Raw genomic sequence first — 14,206 nt, forward strand, 5'->3', positions numbered from 1 at the left:
AAACTGGGGGTGAAAATGTAAATGCCTGCCCAGTTGTGATGTCAGTGCAGACATATTGAGCGGCAGATTGGTACGTGTGTATCGGCTGCTCGGTCTGCAGATCCCTCGGTCGGCGGACAAGTTGCTCAGGTGTGTAACCAGCCTTAGCGTGGCCAAACCTTTGTGTTATAATGTATCACTTTAAATTTATGAGGTAAATGTGTACTGTAAATACCATGGGAATGAAAATCAATTACACTGTTTTATTGTTGAATATTCATTATTGACATTTCACAACAGTTTACAAGGTAAATAAATCTTTAATGTAAACATCACAATTGATTGATAATAACACAAGTCTACAGTATGAGATGTAATATGATATATTACATTTGGATATTAAACTGTAAAGTCAAATATGAAATGGTGTGGTTGTATAAATTGATTAAAAACAAATAAATATTATAGTGTACAGGAAACAAAATGCAACACAATCTAAATGGTAATAAATAAAATTAATAAGCACATTTCTGCCAATAACAGCATTTAGCTAAGTCATCATTTATATAACCAGGAAAAGGAATATGTGAAAAGGTTATGGGATTAAATTTTATGTAAATCATTTTCTGCAATAGATGAACGATATACAAAACACCGTCACTTTTAATTCTTTTGTTTTTAGATTAAAATGTCATGTTGGTGCTTTGTGCTTAGACTGTGCGGTATGCTGTATATCACTGTCATAAAACACCTTACTATAGTTTATTCATAATTTTTTTCATTTATATTCTAATTCTATCATACATCGGCAGATACAGTTATTATGTTTTGGCAATTGCATTTGCAGCGTACAATATATTTTGGTTACTTTATACATAACATACAAGAATGTGTTTAGTCAATGCCTTTTTAACATAATATTTATTAACACATTATTATTATTTGTTCATAATGTTTATAAATAATACAGATTGTGAATGATTATATTAGGTGCACTGCTAATACAGATTCAGATATTTTAGGACGCATAACTGAAGTCATGATAGGTTCAGAATGTAAAAGTGACCAAAATAATAGCATTAATTATATAATTGATTATTATTATTCGCCACTTTATGTATTACTGTCTACAAAAACATAACGTTTGCATTATATCCCACTACAGGCACAAATCACAGAAATAATTTTTGTGCAATAGAAATATAAGGTGCATGGCGAAATTTGATTATTTTATATAATGCTATACTTCTCATGTTCCAGTGCCCATTTATGGAACAGTAGTATTATATTTTGAATGCAGCATCTAAATTGATTTTTCATGTAAAAAGTTCTGCCAGTGCTGTTCGGCTCAGTAAGGCTCTATAATGGTTGACTGTATTTAACGGAATTCAAAATGAAATCAATATGAAATACTTTTTCTTACATATAAGGCTAGCAACAAAACCACACCAACATATACCTCTTTACTTATTTCAAAATATATCTCAGCTCGACCCCTCTGCTCTGCACAAGATCTGTGTTTCTCATCCACACTCACAGTTACAGGATTTTTTCTGGGCTACCAACTCTGTGGAATGTCCTCTCATGCCAGACATATTTTTCTAGCCTCCAAACCTTAAAGCATTTCCTGAGAACTACAAGACTTCAGGCAAGATTATCAAATTCCTAAACTAGCCAGGTAACCTCCATAAGCTATTCTACCATTATAATATCCCCTCTACACTGTTCACACAAAACTGACATCTGTTCTCTTTTTATACTCGCGCAACCCTATGACTCCAGACCAACTATGCTGTATGATTAGATCATGCAGTCCAGCAAGTACATTTTATCCTTGCAATCTGACAGGACCAACATGCAATATGTAGCAATAATCCTCATGTATCAAACTCCTTAGCAGGGTCCTCATACCTCTCGGTCTGTCATTTATTAAGGTATGTAGTCACAATGCCAGACGATGATATACCGACGCTGGAATCCCAAAGAGGGTGAAGATGCCGATGCCGCTATCCCGAACAGAATGAAGATACCGACGTCGGCATCCCGAAGGTAAGTATGCAGCTTAGTGGGGATGGGGGGGTTAGGCACCCCCGAGGGGGTAGATTAGGGTTAGGCATCCCTGGGGGAAGGTTAGGGTCAGGCACCACCCCGGGAGGATCAGGTTTAGGGTGTGGGAAGGGGAAGTTAGGGTTAGGCACCCCCAGGGGGGGAGATTAGGGTTAGGCACCACCGGTTGGAGGTTAGGGTTGGGGGGGACAGCAGGAGGGTAAATATACTTACCAGCCCATCTGGATTTTGCAGATCGGGATGCCGCTGTCGATTTCTCACCGCCGGCATCCCGTCAGCCGGCCATCCATACCAATTCCATTTATTACACAGTCTCATTTATTACTGTTTTGTTTCCAATTGTAACATTATAGGTGAAGCAATCAGGGCCGGTCCAAGGGCTACTGTGCAAGAAATTTTGGATCACCCCCTCCCCATTCAACTATATCCTTAATTAATACTTGTATTATTATTATTTTTAATATTACAAAACACGTACATTTGCCCCCACAGAAATAAAACACAAACATTGACTCCCACAGGAATAAAATACACACATTGTCTGCCACATGAATAACACACACATTGGCCCCCACAGGTATAAACACACAAATTGGCCCCTACAGGAATAAAACACACACATTGGCCCCCACCAGAAAAAAAATCACTTTGGTACCTACAGGAAAAAAACAAACACATTGGCCCCCACAGGAAAAATAAAACACATTGTCCCCCACAGGATAAAAACAAATTGGCCTCAATAGGAAAAGAAAAGCACACTGGCACCTACAGGAAAAAAACAAACACATTTTGTCCTCATGGGTGGGGTATGGGATGCCGGCACTCAGAATCTCGACGCTGGCATCCAGACAGGGTTAGGATACCAATACCTGTCAGTAAGTATCATAACACTGTCCCTAAAACTAACATTCCTCCCCGCAGCCTAAACCTAACTCCCACCCCTTCCCCCCGAAGCCTATCCCTAACCCTCCCTCTAGAGACTAACCCTAACCCTCCCCCTAACCCCAATACTTACCATCAGGATGCCGGCGGTCAGGTGCTGGTGCCGGTATTCTGACTGGTGTTGGGATTCCGGCACTGGCAGTAAGAGCGCCAGCACCCCAACAGCCAGGATATAAACTGCATTCCATCCCCACATTAAAAAACCCCCTATACATTTGCCCCACAGGAAAAAAACACATTTGCTCCCACAGGAAAAAGAATAAAACACATTCGCCCCCACAGGAAAAAAATAAAGCACACACTAATTGCCCCAACTCCCAACAGAAGACTGACCTGACCTGTCATTAGCAGAAGAGAGGAGCTCCCAGTCCCTCCCTCACCCTTGGGTGGCACTAGCACCGGCTGCAGCCTCATTGTCTGCGGGGACATGTGTGGTGGGTGACCGAGTGAGAGAGCCTGCGAGGACAGGTGTGGTGGGTGACAGAGCCTGCAGGGACAGGTGTGGCGGGTGACAGGGTGAACGAGCCTGCGGGGACAGGTGTGGTGGGTGACAGAGCCTGCAGGGACAGGTGTGGTGGGTGACAGGGTGAGCGAGCCTGCGGGGACAGGTGTGGTGGGTGACAGAGCCTGCAGGGACAGGTGTGGTGGGTGACAGGGTGAGAGAGCCTGCGGGGACAGGTACAGGTGCGGTGGATGAAGGTAAGTCTGTGGGGACAGGAAGAGAAAGTCTGTAGGGCAGGTCTGGTGGGTGATAGGATGATAGTCTGCGTGGACAGGTGTGGTGTTTGACAGGGTGAGAGAGTACCGTATGCGGGGACAGGCGTGGTGGATGACATGTGAGAGAACCTGCGGGGACAGGTATGGTGGGTGACACTGCGGGGGCAGGTGTGGTGGGAAATGGTGAGAGTCTGTGGGGCAGGCCTGGTGGGTGAGTTTTCAGGGGAAGTTGGTATTTGGCAGTGTGAGAGAGTACAGTGTGGACAGTGTGGCTGGCATTCTTGTGATCTAACAATAATAAGAAAAGCATGATCCTTGTATTGGACACAAGGGTCACTGCAGAGGTGAAGGAGCTGTTGGTGAAGGTGTTACCACAAGAGAAGGAGAACCTGTCAGGGAAGGTGTAACCGCAGGAGAAGAAGCTGTTGGGGAAGTTGACCGTGTACCCGTTGGAAGAGCTGCTGGGGATGGTGTAAAGAGGTCACTGCAGAACACTGCACGGGCAGATGGCATGTGGCTGCGTGATCTAGGGCGAGCACTGGTGGAATGCCCTGGGCCCCACAAGTTTTATTCCTACTCTGGGTGTAAAATGAATGTACAATAGTATCTGTCCTAGTTGCCGCCTTTTCGGCTACCACTTTCGGAAGGGGGCACCCAGGTTGGCGATGCAGGGGCACGTGTGGTGATGTCAAGTCGGTGGAGCAGGAGGCAAGGTCACAATGAAGGGATTCAGCGCAAATCACGTCATCAAGCAGCCTGGACTGGCCACTTCACTCGGGAAGTGGGCGGCAGAGGGTGGTCTCCGGGAAACAGGTGTATGACAGTGCCACCTGAGATTCTGGATCCTCCCACACTATCAGGGACAGTAGGCAATTATGGTATCTGTGCAGCATGAAAATAAAACAACAGCTTTTTCTAGAACCAGAAGAGGAAGGAATTTCAATTAGGATAAATATTTAAGGACAGTTATGGTTGACTTCAACTATTTAAGATTTCTACATTGACTGGTTTATGCTTGTGTTTTTGGCTTGCACTGTCCTCATTCCCACAGTGAAACATCACTGGTAGTATCTGCACAGAATGCAAGTCAACAATTGCTGCTATATTATAGATGGCTGATAACTCTTCTGTCTTATAATAAACACACACATACTTTTCTGAACAGCAACATATTTATCAAGTGTTCCCTTAGGCTCTAAGCTTATCTGGGCAAAACCACCTTTACCTTTTGTTTAATTTCTTCGTATGTCAGTAGTTTATGCCATGGTCCCTTCCATGTACAGTGTTAATAATAATAATAATAATAATAATAGGGGAGGTGAGATGAGAATCACAAGCTGAGTAGTAAGCCAGGTTTAGACTGGCAGAAATGAAGCTGAGCCAGTCAGAGCATATCCATGTTATCAGCAGCAGGCATTTAACACGATGTAATGGCTCCCTCCGGAAAGGTACAGAAAATGTCTATTCCTCTAAATCAGTGGTTTCCAAACGGTCTTCAAGACACCCTAATTGTCCAGGTTTTAAGGCTATCCATGTATATGTTAGAGCTATTAATGGCCTGCAGCTGCAGGGCACTAGGACTCAGCAGCTCTCCACTGCGTCTTTTCCTTTGGCGTCCTGTGCATAAAGACATGACACCGAGTATCTCCGACCACAGAGAGGGCCTACAGAGACCCCACTCTACTATATCACCACCGCAGGTGTATATATATATATATCGCACTGTCACCATTGTGCATAGTCACAATACAGTTTGCATATACAGGTGTGTCCAGATGTGTCCACATACATCTAGCTTCCTTGCAAGTTAAACAGCCCTTCTAGTAGCGCCATGCCGTGGCATGACTCAGTAGCAATGAGCGTATTTTTGTGAAACTTTTTACCTTCAGTTGTGTCTGATTCGCACAGTGGTGTGAATCGAACACACAAGCAGCTTCTGCTGATTAAAATGATATGCGGCATACCTATGTCCTGTTTGCAACAGAGGGTGTAACTGCATGCAAAACGCTACTTTACAGTGTCACAGCTGCTGACTCTGTAACGTAGCATTTCGCTTGCAGATACACCCGCAGTCACACACAGAACATAGGCATGCTGCATATCATTTTAATCAGCAGAAGCTGCTTGTGTTCTATTCACACCACTACCGAGTCACACAGCGCTCACATGACATGTGTAACGCGACTTGTAACGCACGGAGGATATATGTGGACACATCTGTACCTGGTGCATTACAAACGCCCAGCATACCCTATACGCTCCAGGCTGCAACTGGCATACTGTATCTCTGCAGCCTGCACCTGCTATTAACCCTGTCTTACATGCTGTTTCTACCTGGTTAATAAACCATATGCTGGTTAAGTCATCTGCTGTGTTGATTAACCTCCATTTGCACACCATTGGCACCTACTACATTAGTCTCAGACAATAGTATAAGCATAGGTGACTTAAGGCCTGATTAAGAGATGGATGCAATGCCAATATTTACGCAGCACGAGAGATTGTTTGCCATTGTGCATGCGTGCAAGCTGTACAGCGCATGTGCAGAGATTGTTTTGCAAATACACTCGCACAGAGGATTCATTCAAAGAGTGAGTGACAGGTAGTTAGCGTTTGGGGGAGGTAACGGGGGCTGGTTAGGCAAATGCAGGCGTGTCTGACTGTTTAAATGTTGTTTCATGGGCGTATATAAATTAGCGATTGCGATCGCCTTCGCAGCATGAGAGCTCTCTGCATCTCAGGACAGACGCTATGTTTGAGACAGGTCAAATTCTGAAAATTGGCATGTGCATATGTAATCACCCCCTTTGCTATGAAGCCCCTCAAACATTCTGGTGCAACCAATTACCTTCAGAAGTCACATAATTAGTGAAATGACGTCCACCTGTGTGAAATCTAAGTGTCACATGATCTGTCAGTATAAACACACCTTTTCTGAAAGGCCCCAGAGGCTGCAACACCACTAAGCAAGAGGCATCACACCATGAAGACCAAGGAGCTCTCCAAACAAGTCAGGGGCAAAGTTGTTAAGAAGTACATTTTTGGGTTGGGTTATAAAAAAAAATATCCAAATCTTTGATAATCCCCCGGAGCACCATCAAATCCATCATTATCAAATGGAAAGAACATGGTACCACGACAAAACCTGAAATGAGATTATAGTAGTTCCGCACAGAATTTTAGTAGATTTGTGATATATTTCACACCTTGTAATTACAAAGACAATGCTCCCTTGTCTTTTTTAACCCCCTTTAATGGGATATATTGATTTTTATTCTTGTAATGAATGTTTTAAGTAAAAATCTTTATATATATATATAGTCAGGTGCATAAATATTGGGACATTGACAGAATTTTCATATTTTGGCCTCTTTTCACCACCACAATGGCTTTGAAATGAAACAAACAAGATGTGCTTTAACTGCAGACTTTCAGATTTAATTTGAGGGTAAATACGTCCAAATCAGGTAAACGGTGTAGGAATTACATAGGTTTCTATATGTGCCCCCCACTTTTTAAGGGGCCAAAAGTAATGGGACAAACTAAGCAATCCTAAATCTAACTTTCACTTTTTAATACTTTGTTGCAAATCCTTTGCAGGCAATTACAGCCTGAAGTCTGGAACGCATAGACATCACCAGACGCTGGGTTTCATCCCTGGTGATGCTCTGCCAGGCCTCTACTGCAAATGTCTTCAGTTCCTGCTTGTTCTTGGGGAATTTTCCCTTCAGTTTTGTCTTCATCAAGTGAAATGTATGCTCAATCGGATTCAGGTCAGGGGATTGACTTGGCCATTGCATAATATTCCACTTTTTAGCCTTAAAAAACTCTTTGGTTGCTTTTGCAGTATGCTTCGGGTCATTGTCCATCTGCACTGTGAAGCGCCGTCCAATGAGTTCTGAAGCATTTGACTGAATATGAGCATATAATATTGCCCAAAACACTTCAGAATTCATTCTGCTGCTTTTGTCAGCAGTCACATCATCAATAAATACAAGGGAACCAGTTCCATTGGCAGCAATACATGCCCACGCCATGACACTACCACCACCATGCTTCACTGATGAGGTGGTATGTTTTGGATCATGAGCAGTTCCTTTCCTTCTCCATACTCTTCTCATCACTCTGGTACAAGTTGATCTTTGTCTCATCTGTCCATAGGATGTTGTTCCAGAACTGTAATGGCTTTTTTAGATGTTGTTTGGCAAACTCTAATCTGGTCTTCCTGTTTTTGTGGCTCAAAAATGGTTTACATCTTGTGGTGAACCCTCTATATTCACTCTTGTGAAGTCTTCTCTTGATTGTTGACTTTGACACATATACAGTTACCTCCTAGAGAGTGTTCTTGATTTGGCCAACTGTTGTGAAGGGGTTTTTCTTCACCAGGGAAATAATTCTTCTGTCATCCACCACAGTTGTTTTCCATGCATGGTCTTCCGGGTCTTTTGGTGTTGCTGAGCTCTCCGTTGCGTTCTTTCTTTTTAAGAATGTTCCAAACAGTTGATTTGGCCACACCTAATGTTTTTGCTATCTCTCTGATGGGTTTGTTTTGATTTTTCAGCCCAATGATGGCTTGCTTCACTGATAGTGACAGCTCTTTGGATCTCATATTGAAAGTCGACAGCAACTGATTCCAAATGCAAATGTCACACCTAGAATCAACTCCAGACCTTTTACCTGCTTAATTGATAATGAAATAACGCGGGAATAGCCCACACCTGTCCATGAAATAGCTTTTGAGTTGATAGTCCCATTACTTTTGGCCCCTTAAAAAGTGGGAGGCACATATAGAAACTGTTGTAATTCCTACACCGTTCACCTGATTTGGATGTAATAACCCTCAAATTAAATCTGAAAGTCTGCAGTTAAAGCACATCTTGTTTGTTTCATTTCAAAGCCATTGTGGTGGTGAATAGAGGCCAAAATATGAAAATTCTATCAATGTCCCAATATTTTTGCACCTGACATATATATATTTATATATATATATATATTGTTCTGTATGAGACACTTGGGTGCTACCTATCTCACTGTATACTTACAAATACCTCTAGTAGAAAGAAAAAAGGAAATAAAGAGTGAGAATTATTGGTGCACTCTGGAGACTGTTTTATGTGAGGCTTTAATGATTTTTAATTAAAACTTAACTTTTATTTATTTCTTATAATAAATGATGTGAAGGATAATTAAAAGCTTGATAGAAACGTGATAAAGATTAGAAATAAAGTGTTATAAAATAAGATGAAATTAAAAGAACCACTGTGTCTTTTATTTGTGTTTTAAATTCTTTAGTTTATGATGTGTTAATTGGGAATAAAATATCATTTAAAAAAATGCCAATCTTATACAACTTTTGGAATAAATTACTCTGTCAGTATAGTGGTCTTTGTTCAGGTGGGGAAAATCAACTGTTGTATAACTATGTTCCCCTCAAAGTTGTTACATTGCTTAATATCTTATTGAATATATACTTCACAAATAACACTGTTGCAGTTATTACTCTGGTTTGAAATTTATGCACAATTCAAAATTCTATTAATGTGCTCCCTGGCAGATCCTATTATGGATCTTTATATTTGTGTTGCAGTTTGAAGATATATTGTTCTATATAAGTTTTAATTGCCATAGGACATATTTCTTATTAAGACTTATGATGTCCCTATTTGTTTAGTGTCCAAATGCCGCCATTAATATAACTGGCTAGTATTGAGCATCACACATTGATTACTGTCTGCCTCCTGCCACTATTGCATGTGCTTATGTGGGCACAGTGTGTGAGTCTCCGACTGCCGTTCAACAGAGGCGGCTGTTTAAAGCACTTTAGATTTGTATTATGCGCGTCCACCTCCTGCTGCTATGCCGCGCGGCTGTATCGGACACAAGATGTGGGTCTCTGTCGGGACCTGTGCTGCGTTGTAGCACGTCCCTTCCTTATAGTACTCTGCTATTACTGCAGTGAGAGGGGAACATCTAAGTCCGCTCCCCGCCGCTCAAGTTCCGCTGGAGCGCTATTATTACAATATGCACCGCATAATAAGCTGCTGTTATATGTTAGAGCATCGACTGACACATGTTAATTTTTCACATTGAAAGACACAGTAGGTTCAGTTGCCTATGCACATTTCACCGGATGTCCGGCTTCCTCAGGCCCTAATACAAATATAAAACAAGAAATATGGTAAGAACTTACCTTTGTTATCTCTGTTTCTACGAAGTCCATAGGGTCCACAGGGTTGACCTTGGGGTATAGCTGGATCTGGATCCACGGGCACCACGCAGTTAAAGCTTTGCTGCTCCCAGTATGCACTTGGGTCCGTCCTCCTCTATACCCCGTCCCCGACCACAGGCACCTCAGTTGGTAAGCAGCTAAGGCCGGAGGAGGAGACTAAACAGAGAGAAGGAAGATTGGAACACACAAGAAACCATACTCACAGAAATGGGAGACGGAAAACCAGTGACCAGTCACATAGCCCATATGAAGCCAGGTGCGTCAGGGTGGGCGCCCTGTGGACCCTATGGACTTTGTAGAAACAGAGATAACAAAGGTAAGTTCTTACCATATCTCTTGTTTTCTACTTCAGGATCCACAGGGTTGACCTTGGGGATGTCACAAAGCAGTTCAACTAAGGACGGGGACGCTCCTGTGCTGAAAGGAGCACCCGGCGCCCGAAGGATGCATCCTGAGAGGCGAAGGTGTCAAATGCATAGAACCTCAAAAACGTTTGAATTGAAGACCAAGTGGCCGCCTTACACAGCTGAACAGCGGAGGCGCCACGTCTAGCAGCCCAAGAGGGACCCACAGAACGAGTGGAATGAGCCTTAACAGAGGCTGGCATAGGTAAACACTCCAGTGCATAAGCCTCACAAATAACGGAATGAAGCCAACGGGCTAACGTTTGCTTGTTGGCAGGCCAACACCTCTTGTGAAAACCGAAGAGGACAAACAATGAATCCGACTTCCTAACCGAAGCAGTCCGGTCCACATAAATTCTAAGTGCCTGGACTACATCTAAGGAAGCCTCACCAGCTGAAAGATCAGGTGACTGAAAAGCTGGCACAACAAGTTCCTGATTAATGTGGAACTTTGAGACCACTTTGGGCAAAAACTCAGGACGAGTGTGGAGCACCGCTCTGTCCTGGTGAAAAATCAGAAAAGGAGGACGACAGGAAAGCGCCCCCAATTCTGACACCCTCCTGGCAGAAGCAATTGCCAGGAGAAAAACTGTCTTAAACGTCAGCCACTTGAGTTCCACCAACTCAAGCGGCTCAAAAGGAGGACCCTGCAAGACCCGTAGTACCACCGCCAAGTCCCAAGGAGCCACCGGAGGCACGAAGGGAGGCTGGATCCTGAGAACACCCTGGAAAAAGGTGTGAACATCTGGCAGTGTAGCAATCCGTCGTTGAAACCACACGGACAAAGCAGACACATGACCTTCAGAGAGGCAAGGCGTAAGCCGAGGTCCAAACGTGATTGAAGGAACTCCAAGATTCTGGAAACCCGGAACACCTGAGGATCATAGCTTCTGGATTCACACCACCGAAAGTAAGTGTGCCACACCCTATGGTAAATCCGCGCGGAAGCAGGCTTGCGTGCTCTAAGCATGGTACCAATGACCGAACTGGAGAAACCCCAAGACCTTAAGACGGCTGTCTCAAGAGCCACGCCGTCAAAGACAGCCGACCCAGATCCGGGTAAAGGCAGGGCCCTTGAGACAATAGGTCCTGACGCTGAGGAAGAAGGTACGGAGCGTCGATGGAGAGGCACCTCAGATCGGAGTACCAAGGACGTCTGGGCCACGCCGAAGCTACCAGCACGAGCGTGCCGCCGTCCTGCTTGAATTTCCGCAGAACCCGAGGAAGCAGGGATATCGGAGGAAACAGATACGCCAGGTGAAACGTCCATTTCACTGACAGTGCGTCTACCAGACAGGCGCCTGCGTCTCTTGTCCTTGACCCGTAAACGGGCAACTTGTGATTGTGACGGGAGGCCATCAAGTCCAGCTCCGGCAGCCCCCACCTGTCCACGAGTAGCTGAAACACCTCTGGGGGAAGCGACCATTCCCCGGGATGCACGTCGTGACGGCTGAGGAAGTCCGCCTCCCAATTGAGGACTCCGGGAATGAAGACTGCCGAGATCGCTGGAATGTGACACTCCACCCAAGCAAGAATGCGAGACACCTCCGACATCGCTGCCCGACTGCGAGTTCCTCCTTGGTGGTTGATGTACGCCACCCTGGTGGCGGTCGGACTGCACCTAAACCGCCCTTCCGTGAAGAGCGGGGCCGGATGACGGCAGGGCCCTGTATACTGCCCGCAGTTCCAGAATGTTGATGGGAAGAAGAGCTTCTTCCGCGGACCAACGACCCTGAAGCGATAATGAGCCGGTCACTGCCCCCCAACCCCGAAGACTGGCATCCGTCGTGAGCAGGACCCAGTCCGGGATCCAAAAGTGACGCCCCTTGAGCAGATGAGCCGTCTGAAGCCACCAAGCCAAAGACTGCCGAACCTCCGGGGACCACACCAGCAACTGAGAGCGGATCCGGTGTGGTAACCCGTTCCATTCCGATAGAATCAGCCCCTGCAGGGGCCGGGAATGGAACTGGGCAAATTCCACCATGTCAAATGTCGACACCATGGACCCCAGAACTCTCATAGCCGAATGAACCGACAGGCGGTAACTGCTCAGGCAACTGTGTATCCGCAGCTGGAGGGAGGAGACCTTCTCCGGAGTCAGGAAGATCCTTTGCTGACGAGAATCCAGCAGGGCCACCAAATGAACCATCCGCTGAGATGGAATCAGGGAGCACTTTTTCCAATTTATCAGCCACCCGTGCGCTTGCAGGCAAGCGATCGTCAGGTGGAGATGTTGAAGCAGTACCTCCGGGGAGCTCGCCAGCAACGGGAGGTCGTCCAGATACGGCAGCAGCCGTACATTCTGGTTCCGCAGATGTGCGGCCGTGACCGCCATAATCTTCGTGAACACCCGCGGTGCCGTGGAGAGACCAAAGGGTAGCGCCCGGAACTGATAGTGGTGTTGAAGGATAGCGAACCTCAGATACCTCTGGTGCGAAGGTGCTATCGGAACATGGAGGTAGGCGTCCTGGATATCCAGGGACACCATGTAATCCCCCGGTTCCATCGCCAGAATGATGGAACGTAACATTTCCATCCTGAACTTGGGAACTCTGAGGAATTTGTTCAGAGACTTCAAGTTGAGGATAGGGCGATGAGAACCATTGGGTTTCTGCACCAGAAACAAAGAATAGTACCCCGTCCCTCGTTGTAATTGAGGAACGAGAACAATGACCCCTGCTTTCAGCAAGGACTCTATGGCTACCTGAATCTGTAAGGTCTTGGTCGTATCCTGAGAAGGACTGGTGCAGAAAACCTGGCGGGGCGGTCTGTGCCGAAAAGACAGGGCGTACCCCTGGGAGACCACTTCTCGAACCCAGGCATCCGTGGTGGTATCGTGCCAGCACTGGGCTAACAGAAGAAGTTGGCCTCCCACTCTGGGGTCCCCCAGAGGGAGGCCCGTCCCATCAGGCAGAGGGTTTATCCTCCTGCCTGGAAGAAGGGCGCCTGGCACTCCAGGCCTGCTTCTTGGGCTTAGAAGCGGCCTTGGTCGCCAACTGCCTCGGGAAGGACTGACCTTTAGCCTTGCCCTGAACCCGAAAGGACTGAAAGGCAGAGCTCCGTACCTTGGTAGGTGCAGAAGCCGAAGGGAGGAAGGTTGACTTAGACTTAGCCAGCGTATCCACAATTTTGTCCAAGTCTGGACCAAAAAGCAACTCCCCATTAAAAGGTAAGGCCTCCAGGCCCTTTTTGGAGTCCGCGTCAGCTCTCCAAGACCTCAGCCACAAGGACCGACGCACCGACACAGCGGCAGCCGACACCCGAGAGGTCAGCAGGCTCGCGTCTAACGAAGCTTCCCCAATGTAGGAAGCCGCATCCCTCATTTGTCCTATCAACGCTTTCTGGATCTCCGGAGCATCTTCCGGAAAGGTATCCTCCAAAGCGTTGGCCCAGCTCTCGACACCCAAGAGATGGCCATGGACGGACGGGCCCCTGCCCCCGAGAGAGAGTAAATAGACTTTAAACAAATCTCCACTTTCCTGTCCGTGGGATCTTTCAGGGAGGAGATAGACGGCAGAGGCAGCGTAGCGCTTTTAATTAAGCGGGTAACGTGGGAAGCCACCGCAGGCGGAGTTTCCCACTTCCTGCAATGAGCCTCAGGAAACGGATAGTTTGAAGCCAACCGTTTCTGCGGTTAGAATCTCTTGCTGGGCAACTGCCAGGCCCCTGCCATATGATCCGTTAACTGGGAAAAACCGTCGAAGTCACCTTGGCCTTTTTAAAGTTAGGGTACTTTGACCTGGGAGCCTGCACATCCTCCTCAATATGAAGGATGGCCCGCACCTACCTAACCAATGCCGGCACATTAATGGAGGACTTAGCCTCCACTTCCTGGGCCCCGGCATCCGAGTCAGAGTCTTCATGGATC

This window comes from Taudactylus pleione, unplaced genomic scaffold, assembly GCF_031769625.1.
Source record: "Taudactylus pleione unplaced genomic scaffold, aTauple2 ptg000016l, whole genome shotgun sequence".
Lineage (NCBI taxonomy): Eukaryota > Metazoa > Chordata > Amphibia > Anura > Myobatrachidae > Taudactylus > Taudactylus pleione.